The sequence below is a fragment of the Peromyscus californicus genome, unplaced genomic scaffold (genome assembly GCF_007827085.1).
Source record: "Peromyscus californicus insignis strain IS unplaced genomic scaffold, ASM782708v3 Scaffold_17__1_contigs__length_78620276, whole genome shotgun sequence".
Classification (NCBI taxonomy): Eukaryota; Metazoa; Chordata; class Mammalia; order Rodentia; family Cricetidae; genus Peromyscus; species Peromyscus californicus.
Window position 1 is genome coordinate 29,258,553 of NW_026294469.1, and position 11,695 is coordinate 29,270,247.

The following is an 11,695-nucleotide window of genomic DNA, read 5'->3' on the forward strand; positions in this document are numbered from 1 at the left end:
AGGAGATGGACTAGGACTTACATAAGCACAGCTGGTCTTAAGGTGATAAATGTCTGAAGTTATCATTCTGGATTTATGTCTCCTTGCTCTGCAGAGCAATCCATTCAGACAGTTGTCCTCCCTCTTCATGCTCCAAACTCCCTTCCTTCTTCCCTGAATTTGTGTCTGCTGAACTTGAGTTTTCTTTGTAGTCTTTTATGTTATGTGTTTTCTTGTTCAAAAATCTCTTCCTCAGAAAGAATTAATGTGGACGATGACCTTAGCTTCTGTTAGTCCTCATCAGGGGATGGACACCACAGCCCCAGTCTTGGTGAATCCCTTCTCTTGACAGTTCTAGGAGCCTTGATTAATCTCCTCAGATTCGTCATGTTCTTCTACTCTGCCCAGGGACTGTGTCCTTGCCTTTATTTTCACTGCCTAACACAGCATGGTTATTTATTGTTTGGCCATTTCATGCCCTTTCTCATTCTTCCTCTCATCTGCTTGCTCCTTCCTCCACCCCTGGACTTTGCCCATCTTTATCTCTTTCTCATATTCATCTGTCGGTCCACCCATCACTCCTCCTCGTAGACACTTCTCCATAGGTTGAAAAGTAACAACAAAGCTGGGTAGTGGTGACATACACCTTTAATCCCAGCACTTGGGAGGCAGAGCCAGGCAGATCTCTGCGAGTTCAAGGCGAGCCTGATCTACAGAACGAGATCTAGGACAGGCACCAAAATTACACAGAGAAACCCTGTCTTGAAAAAACAAAAACAAAAGCAAACAAACAAACAAAAAGTAGCAAGGAAACTTGCATGTGAGCTGGCTGTTAGGCACTATGTGAAGTCCTGAAAACCATTGCAAAAAAAGAATTGTACTACTTATATTCCTTCTTGAATCCATCAAAATCTGGCCTTTGGGGCCAGACATGGTGGCACACACTTCTAATCCTAGCACTCAGGAGGAAGAGGCAGGTGGATTTCTTTGAGTTTGAGGCCAGCCAGGGCTATGTAGTAAGATCCTTCCTCAAAGCAAGCAAGCAAGCAAGCAAGCAAGAAAACAAACAAACAAACCCAGTTATTGCTCTCCTCTACCCTCAACTCAAATTGGTTTTAGCAGAACCTCCATTGGATTGACTAACACCATTGGTAATTTACCCAATGGGCATCTTACAAGCCTCAGCCCAGCCTGCACATCACTTGCGTCCAACATTGCTGATTTATTCCCCTAGAAACACTGCTTCCCTGGCTTCTCTTACACTGTATACCTTTAGCCTGTCTCCTATTTCATAAGCCCAGTGGATCTCAGACTTCAACATGCAACAGAATCACAGGAAGGGTTTGTTCAAATGCGCACTGCAGGGCTCATTGCTGGGACTTCTGCATTAGCATGGCTGGAGAGAGACCAGATAACTTGCATTCCTCACTTTCCTGGAGATGCAGGTCTGGTGGTCCAGGACTGTCATGTTTAGAATCACAGACTAGCTACTGCTTATCGGTCTCCTCTGCTGGGTCCTCATCTCTCCAAAGTCACAATGTGGGAACACCTTAGGGCCAGTCCTTAGGGCCAGTCCTTAGGGCACTTCATTTTTCCATGAACACCCTAACTTTAGGTTTTAAATAAAATTTCTACACCAAAATCTGAGATGCGATGCGTATCGGTAACCTAATGTCACCCTGAATTCTAAAGCCATCTACCCAACTGCATACCCTTCACATCTTAGATGGGTACCCAGCAGGCATCTCAGACTGAACTGCTTGCTCATCTCCACTCCTAGCAAAACACAACCCTTTTTCTCATGCAGTCTCCTGTTTCACTTCATAGAAGCCTCAAGCTGTATCTTTTCAATTGTTTAGACCAAAAGTCTTAGAATTACCCCGATTTTTCTCTTATGCTTATATCTCACACCCCATCTGTTAGTGGATCCCGTTGTATCTGACTTCAAGATAACATCCAGAATTACCATGTATTCCCTTCATTACTATAACCATGGCCAATCATGATCATCTTTTTCCTAGGCCACCAACATACTCCTTAGTGTTGGCCATGCGCCTACCTTCACCTTTGAAAGTGTTCTGCTCCACACTGCAGGAAGTGGGATGACCTGAAAATTCATCCCAGGCCTAAAAGAAGGCTTTGCACCTCCCAGCCAAAGCCAAAGTCCTGCCCACCACTGCCCACCACTGCCCACCTGGCCCTGCAAGGTCTAGACACCTTCCTCTTCCGAGCCTCCCCTCATTCTGTGTCTGTCCCCAGGCACAGCTCCTTTGCCCACACACTCTCTCAGCCAACTTTATGTCCCCCACTATCACTTCCAGGTCTTTGCTCAAGCCCTGTGCCATCAGAGAGATTGTCCTACTTACATTTCTATTTACCCTGATGACAAGGGGACTCTTCTAGTTCTGTGCTCCCCTGCTCCCATTTTGCTTTTCTCCATGGAATGTACCACCACCTGAAAGGTTAACACTTTATCAAAGATACTTTACTTACTGTCTCTATGCCTTCCATCCTGGCTAGAGCCCAAACTCTCAAGGGCAGGCTCTTTCATCCGTGTTGTTAGTGCTGTGTGTATAACACCCCAAACACTGGTGTGTGGGTAGCTCAAAAAGCATGACTGAATGAATGGATGGGCCCACTTACTCTGGCCTCACTGGCACTGATTCTAAACAGCTAAGCTGGTAAAGCTGAGGGTCATCCAAGATAAATGAACAGAATGAAGCCTGGCCAAAGCAAAATAGAAAATTAAGGTAATAACCAATAAATTAGGGCAAAGGAGCTTTTTTTTTTACTTGTTATAGGATCCTATGGAATCAAGGGACTGGAAGGAAATCGGAGACCAGGCTCAGTCCTACCTCCTGGTAGGAAGAAAGACGGGCACAGTAAACCATGCAAAGTGGACCTTTGCTGTGTCAAGGGCATTGGCAGAAGCATTGTGTTTCCAGGGTTGGAAAATTTCCCCTTTGATGGTAAATAACTCACACTGGGCATTCCTTCTCAAACATACCCTTAAATCAGTCAGCTAAGGGTATGGCTGTCTGTGGTGACTGCCATCTCCTTTTAGTGCTATGGCCTCAGGCAGGCCAGGAAAATAGTGCCATGGAAAGGCCACCAAAAGTGGTGAGGATGTCAGCCTTAGCTGAGGTTACTTCCCTTGGGACGCATTTTCTGTTGTAAGTTACTAACAGTCTCTTGTTGTATTTCCATAGGAAGTAACTGCTAGCTCATTTGCTGATTAAACATTTATACACTATTGGCCGGATTCTGTTAGTTACAGTACACACACAAACAAAACCAAAACAAGCTGGGGGTAGTGGTGTGAGCCTTTAATCCCAGCGCTTGGGAGGCAGAGGCAAGTGGATCTCTGGGAATTCAAGGCCAGCCAGAACTTCATAGTGAGACCCTGTCTCAGAACCCTCACCCGCAAACAAAACAAAAACAACAACAACAACAACAACACACACACACACACACACACACACTTGCACAGGTAAAATTTTCTAGTTTCACAGAAAACCTGTTTTCTCCTAAAATATGATACATAGAAATAGAACCCCAAAAGCAAGTTTTGGGTGACAGAAAGAGTTGCAGCAGGAGAGAGGTAGGGTAGACAGTGGGTAGGGCACAGAGCTGGAATTCTGTCTCCAGGAATCTCTTGTGTGAGTGTGAGGCAAATGGTGCAGTGTTTCCAGCCCACTGCTTTGTAAGTGAGCTTTTCAGGGAAGAGGGAATTCTGCATTTTTTAAAATAAATAATAAAATCCTTTATTCCCAGGGTTTTGTGTAGTTAAAATGCATCTAGGCTGAAGTTTTAAGTTTGGTGATCTCTGCCATTCTCCCCTCCCATCCATTCCCCTCCTCCCCACCATTCTTTTAAAAAGTGTTTTTTTGTAATGAATTTTTAGTTAGTATACACAACGGCTTTTGTGATATCTTTGTAACTTCCACAGTGCTCCTCTCCCCTCCTCCTCATGTCTTGCTAGCCCCTTTCCTCTCAAATAGTCCTGTGTGTGTGCAGATAAATATACATGTATGCATATATCTTAATAGATATATGCATGCATATGTAAAAATAAGCTATCTTATGCTTTTCTCCTTCTCTGTTACCTGTTTGTTCCCGTATATTTCTTCTTCCCCTGATACAATCACCTTTTTTATTTTTATGTCATTGCATATATTTGTGTTTACCTCTTGAGTCTGCATATGAGAGAAAACGTGAAGCATTTAACTTTTTGAATATAGCCATTTTCATTTATCATGATCTCCACTTCTAACCATTTTCCTGTAATGCCATTGTTTCATTCTTGTTTGTTCCCCCCCCCCAAAAAAAAACCTCCATTGTGTGCGGGAGACACTCTTGAACTGTTTATCTATTAATGGACATCTAGGCTGTTCGCTTCCATCTGCTTAAAAATTGTATTTTGCTTTACTTCTCTCTTTTCTCATTCTCCCTTTTTATTCCAGCCACACGTTTACCCATGTCTTTCTCTTTGTCTTTTTTCTCTCCTTTTAAAATTTTATTCTTTTCTTTCCTTTGCTCATTTTAAATCTCATTTCCTTTCCTGCTTTCTTTCTTCTTTTCTTCTTCCATTCTTCCTGCAGTAAGCCACTTGACATTTCAACAGGCAGCGGTTTTATGGGTTGGTATTAACACCTCTCTGACTAGCCAGGCATTGCAGCCTGATGTGAACGATGATAAGGTGGCTTTTAGGCCTCGCATGGAAGGTAGCCAAATGGATGGCTATTACTTAATGATGCCCAGAGTCGAACAGGAAGCTTACTGCAGATTGCGTCATGAATTCCTGGCCTTCTCGTTGGCATGAAATGGATTTGTGAAACTGGCTTTTGACATCCAGATTCTTTCCTGATTATTAGAGTAGCAAAGGTATCTCTCTAAATTGGGAAAATATTGCTGCTACGATGAAATTAAAAAAAAACAACTTTCCATAACTTTCAGAAAATCATTGCAAATGATTTATGTATACATAGGTGCTTCAATAGGAAATGGGCAAAATTGTGCACAGGTAATTCATAACAAGAGGGGAAAATGGCCAACAGAGATCCTTAAACTCAGCAATGACAGAGATTCCACTTGAAAGGGTCCCTCCCTGCTCCCTCCCTCCTTTTCTCTCCTTCCCGCTCTGCCCCCCCTCCCCTTCTCCTGTAGCTAGAGTTTTCCTGCCTGGCCCACAGTCAGGACAAATCTCTCTCACCTGCCAGTCCCACAGACGCTCAGACCCGACCAAGTAAACACAGAGACTTATATTGCTTACAAACTGTATGGCCGTGGCAGGCTTCTTGCTAATTGTTCTTATATCTTAAATTAACCCATTTCTATAAATCTATACCTTGCCACATGGCTCGTGGCTTACCGACATCTTCACATGCTGTTTCTCATTATGGCGGCTGGCAGTGTCTCTCTGACTCAGCCTTCCACTTCCCAGCTTTATTTTCCTCCTTGTCCCACCTACACTTCCTGCCTAGCCAATGGCCAATCAGTGTTTTATTTATTGACTAATCAGCAACACATTTGCCATACAGAACATCCCACAGCACTTCCCCTTTTTATTTTTTTCAAAAAGGAAGGTTTTAACCTTAACAAAGTAAAATTACATATAATTTGGGAATTTGGGCGTGGCTTCTCTTACTACTTCCTGCTGGAGGGGGGCGCTGTATCTTATGGGGACACAAAGAAAATTTTAGAATTATGGAATAGTCCATGAGGCTGTATCGTCTGAGCCAGATGCCTTCAAACCATTCTGGATGTTGGATCATCTGGGCCATGGTGTCATCAGAGACCTTTCAGGGGGTCTTGGCTGGTCAAACCTGATGTATCTTTATTTATTATTATTATTATTTTTTTTTTTGGTTTTTCGAGACAGGGTTTCTCTGTGTAGCTTTGCGCCTTTCCTGGATCTCACTCTGTAGACCAGTCTGGCCTCAAACTCACAGAGATCCACCTGCCTCTGCCTCTCGAGTGCTGGGATTAAAGGTGTGCGCCACCACCACCCGGCCCCAAACCTGATGTATCTTAATCTGGAACAAATCCATAGCCTTTGGCTTTCTGTGGGAACAAAAGCAGAGTCTCCTTTCCAAAGTAACATATCCTTATATCCAAATTTTGAAGTCAAGGTACCTTTAAAATATGTATATTGGTTTAACTCAGCTTCCTTTACAATCAAATATCTCTCTGCAGTTAAGAATCCCAAAGACAACACAATCCAGATTCTCTGTGTGATATCCATCTTTACGTGGCTTATTTTTTATATTAATTTTACTGTCTTTTTAAAGACTTTACTTTTTAAAACTATGTATTTGTTTCTATAGCTGTATATATCACCTTTTTTGTCTCTTTCAAGCCTACGTATCTTTTACACACATTGTAAACTATTACATCTGAATCTGTCTTATTGTGAATCTATTGCTTTAAACTGCAGCAGCTGTTGCTGCTGGCTCTGCCCACCTCAGCTTCCCAACATGGCGGTGGCACATCTACCACCAGCTCTGGGAGCCATCGTGGGTCCATGCCTCTATCCAAGCAGCGTGTAGCCCAGAAACCTCTTTTTTTTGTACCAGCAAAGGCTAAATCCACCATGCAGCTTAATGTGCCACTTGCAGAGGCCTCATTCCTGCCATACGGCAGGTTGAGCGCGCACAGGAACCCACCAGTAGCTCAAACCGGCAGCTGCCGCTCAATTGAGAGAGACAATTAGGAACTGTTTTTAGCTCCATTTTAGAATCTTTTTTCTCAGTTTTTAGGTGGAAACTCTTGCCACCACGTTGGACGCCATTTGTAGCTAGAGTTTTCCTGCCTGGCCCACAGTCAGGACAAATTTCTCTCACCTGCCAGTCCCATAGCTGCTCAGACCCAACCAAGTAAACACAGAGACTTATATTGGTTACAAACTGTATGACCATGGCAGGCTTCTTGCTAACTGTTCTTACATCTTAAATTAACCCATTTCTATAAATCTATACCTTGCCACATGGCTCGTGGCTTACCGACATCTTCACATGCTGCTAGTCATCGTGGCGGCTGACAGTGTCTCTCTGACTCAGCCTTCCACTTCCCAGCTTTATTTTCCTCCTTGTCCCACCTACACTTCCTGCCTAGCCAATGGCCAATCAGTGTTTTATTTATTGACTAATCAGCAACACATTTGCCATACAGAACATCCCACAGCATTCTCCATTAAGAAACAGTGTCTTACAATGTAGCCCAGGCTGGCTTTGAACTTGAGATGCCCTAAGATAAAAGACTCAAAAGGTCATTTTTGAAAGAAAATTTATTCTGTTTAGCAAAGAATGATGCTTTAACTTAGCTTGAAAAAAATTCCTTTAGCATATCCTCTCCTTTTACTTTTAATCTTATCGTGTACATTTAAAAATGACTTTAAAAACACTTTTCTCTGTGAGTTCGAGGCCGGCCTGGGCTACCAAGTGAGTCCCAGGAAAGGCGCAAAGCTACACAGAGAAACCCTGTCTCGGAAAACCAAAAAAAAAAAAAAAAAAAAAAAAAAAAAAAAAAAAAAAAAAAAACACTTTTCTCTCAATGAGCCATTTTGCCAAACAACACATCATGTGATCTTAAATTTTTTTCAGTTATCTTAAAATTCTAGGTTATAAAGAAACGAGGAATTGCTTAAAACTTTTTCTTCTTTGTAACTGGCAGATGATAATTACACATATCTATGGCATTCGGTCCGTGTCATAGTTCAATACTTAAGTTTATTTTGTAATGATAAGATCAGGGTGACTGGCTTATTAACAGGCTGCTGTAGCAGACAGTCACTGTCCTGTGCTGTGGGACACGTGAGCTCATTCCTCCTGTCTCTCTTCTTTTTTCAGAGCAAAGCTTTCTGTGATCCGTATTCCATCAGACTGGCTTCCCAGTTTTCCTCTTTACTACCGAGTCCTGCTGAAATGCTCAGAACAGTGGTGGCCTTGCCTTTATTTAAGTGTTTGCTTTGAAACAGGAAGAAATCGGGTCTCCTTTGTGATCTCCCCCACCTCTCTCTCATGATACCATGGGAAACTAAGCCCACAGGATTTACAGTGGAGCTGAACCTGGGTGTCTTAGCTTTGGTGTTTAACCCAAGCATCCTTGTATAAATTCTTCATCCTCCTGAACCTCAATGCTCTCATCTGTAAAAAAGGCCTGATAACAACATCTCTTTCATAAGCTCTTGGTGAGCTTTTGGCAGAGACCCTAACGTGGTAAGATCAATAAATAGCTGAACTAATGAGGATGATAATGAAAGCCCAGCAAAGTGAAAGAACTTCTCAGAATGTGGAGGTGAACTCCGTATACTACCCATATTCACATGGTTAAACAAAGTCGAACCGAGCATGGCGGGGCACACCTTTAAATCCAGTACCCAGGAGGTGCAGGCAGGCAGATCTCTGTGAAGCTTGGTCTATATAGTGAGACATTGACTTAAAAAACAAACAAACAAACAAACAAACAAACAAACAACAAACAAAACAACTGTATAATCTCATATGCACTGGTAAGAAAAGAATTTTCTAACTTATTCTCAGTTGGGGTCCAGCTCCCTTGGAGTCCCCCTGATCAGTACAATGTGGAATAAGCTCTTATTCTGGTGAATAGCCAAGCTATAAAAATCTTTCATAAATTTAAATACAGTAGATTGAGGGAGGCAGAACAGAACAGAGAACAACAGTTGGAATGATAGGGGAGGCAAACACACATCAAGGTCTATGTACAGTTTTGATACAATGTGGGTCAGCGTCTAATAATATTCCACAGATGATGAGAGGTAACCTTGACAACCCAGCGGATGCAGGCACCGAAAGACTGAGAGGTTCAGACAGGAGCAAACAGGAGCTATTTTTCTTGGCTTACTGCTGGCTTATAGTCTTCACTTTGCAGAAAATTTCTTATAGCTTGTAAACCAAACACTCTTAATCCACAAACATCCACTGAATACCGGTAGTATATCCAGAAAGTGAATTAGGCTCTGGGGCCAGGAAGGTACTCTCTACCTGCACAAAGCTTCCCAGGGAGCATGCTCCCACTCACAATCAACCAGGATGCCACTCTGCCTATGCAGCAGCCCTGCTGGGTCAACACAAAGCCAGTGATTGATTGTGATTGGTATAATGCTATAACAGCAGTAGCAACAGCAATACCAAGGATGAGAAGGAACGGGCTAAGTGTTTTTTACAGTGGCAGTCAGTCTCCGTACAACACATTTTTCTGTCTTAATCATGTGATATATTCAGGGAGATTTGCAGAGATACCAACTCCACAGAGCGCTGATCCCCTGCCATCCAGCTGCCTTGACTACTGTAGCAGAGATGGAGACCATGGAGAATGGAGTGATGGCTCTGATGTGCCATTAGAGCTCACCAGCATGACCTCGTCACATGGCCTCCCTTGAGGCTGAGACCAGGGTGAGCCAAATTAAATGCGTGCTTAGAGCATCAAATCCTATGAGGTTTTCACCGTGTGATTCATGGAGTTGTAGGGCTGACCCTCGGATGACTTTACCCCTTCTGATGGTGGGGTTTGAGCCCAGCACTTGTGTATGCTAGGCCAGCACTCTAGCACTAAACAACATCCCCAACCACTGGTTGATGCCTTCAAAGAACAAATGGCCTCCTATGCTTTGACCTTAGGATGTCATGAGTTTCACCCTAGTGCCAATCTCTCTGGAGGTGGGTAGGAAATGCACTATTTCTGGTATTTAGAAAGAGGAGGTCAGTTGGATATTGTCTAGTAACTTAAGTGTGAAGCCTCATCTGTGACATGTCACTTCCCTCTGCACCCCCCCCCCCCCAAGTCAGGTGGTCACTAAACCTGGTGGCTTTCACCAGACATAACAAATTTGTTCCAGTGGTGTTTGATTGTTACCTTGACGGAGCTGGAGTCACCACAGGAACGAGCTCTGGGCATGTCTGTGAATGCTGTCTAGTTCAGATTAGTTGCAGCAAGGAGACCCACCCTGAATATAGAGGCACCATCCCAGGCGTGGCCATCTGGACTTTCGAAAGGAGAAGGCAAGTTGAGCGTGAGCGTTTATCACTCACTCCTTTCTGGCTGAGGACTCAGTTGTAGCTTTACTCCTGCCATTGTGCCTCCCCAGCCATGATGGACTGTCCCTTGAGCTGTCAATCAGCGCAAACCCTTCCTTTCTTGAGTAGCTTTTGTTACAGCGATAGAAGTAATACATCTGCTGTCGGTCAAGTCTAAAGCTAGGCACGTTACCAGTCCTAGCTACTTACGCATTCTCACAGCAACCACTTTGAGGACATGCCAAGGATGAGATGGTCCAGTTTTCAAAATGAGCAAACCAAGGTTTAGGGAAATTTGATAACTTGCCCAGGATCATCATTTATAAGATTTTAACTCGTATCTGGTAACAATGCTCACACCTGTTTTATACTCCACTTTTATCAAGTCAGCCCAACCCAGTGAGCTAGTTGGAGTAAAGAGTACTATCTGGCAACTTGTTGGAAGTATACAGAAGCCCCACTGTCAGTGGCTTCAAGCCTGACACTGATTAAAAAGTAATTTTTGTAGTTGTTACTATTGTATGTGTACATGTTTGCCCATGTGAGTACATGTAGAGATGAGGTTGATATTGGAATATCTTCCTCAATTGCTTCTTCACCTTGTTATCATTATTGTTGTTGTTGTGTTGTGTGTGTCTTAGTAGAATTACTATAACTGTGATGAAACACCATGACCAAAGCAACTTGGGGAGGAAAGGGTTTATTTGGCTCAACTTCCATATCATTGTTTATCATTGAAGGAAGTCAGGACAGGAACTCAAACAGAGCAAGAACCTGGAGGCAGAAGCTGATGCAGAGGCCATGGAGGGGTGCTGCTTACTGGCTTTCTCATCATGTCCTGCTTTCTTATAGACCCCAGGACCACCACTGAGGCATGGCCCCACCCACAATGGACTAGGCCCTCCCCCATCAATCACTAATTAAGGAAATGCCTTACAGGCTTGCCTATAGCCCAATTTTATGGAGGCATTTTCTCAATTGAGGCTCCCTCTTCTCTGATAACTCTAGCTTGTGTTGGCATATAGCTAGGCAGAACAGTGTGCATGTATATACACACATTTATGAGAATGTGGAGGTCAGAAGATAACATTGGGTGTCCTGCTCTATCATTCATTACTTATTCTCCATTCCTTATAGTACTGGAGTTACAGGTGAGCATGGCCACGCCCAGCTTTCTTATATGAGTAATGGGGGTTCTTTCAAAGTCAGGCTTTCACGATTGTATTCTTGCCTACTGTAGTAGCTACTTTTCTATTGCTGTGACCAAGGCAACTTATAAGAGTGTTTAATGGGCTTACAGTTTCAGAGAGTTAGAGTCAACGATGGCAGAACAAAGGATATCAGCAGGAACAGCTGAGAGTTCAGATCTTAATCTCACAAGTAGGAGCAGAGTGCACACTGGGAATGACATGAGTTTTTTGAACCTTAAAGCCCACCCCAATGGCACACCTCCTCCAACAAGGCCACACCTCCTAATCCTTCCCAAACAGTTCCACCAACTGAGGAACAACTCTTCAAACATATGAGCCTAGGAAGGATGTTCTCATTCAAGCCACCACACATACTTAGCCATCTTCCCAGCCCCTTCACCTATTTTTGGAGTCAGAAACTCTCATTCTACCTGGAGCTCCTTGTTTTGGCTAGACTGCTGGCCAACAAGTCTCAGCCTCCATCAGCAG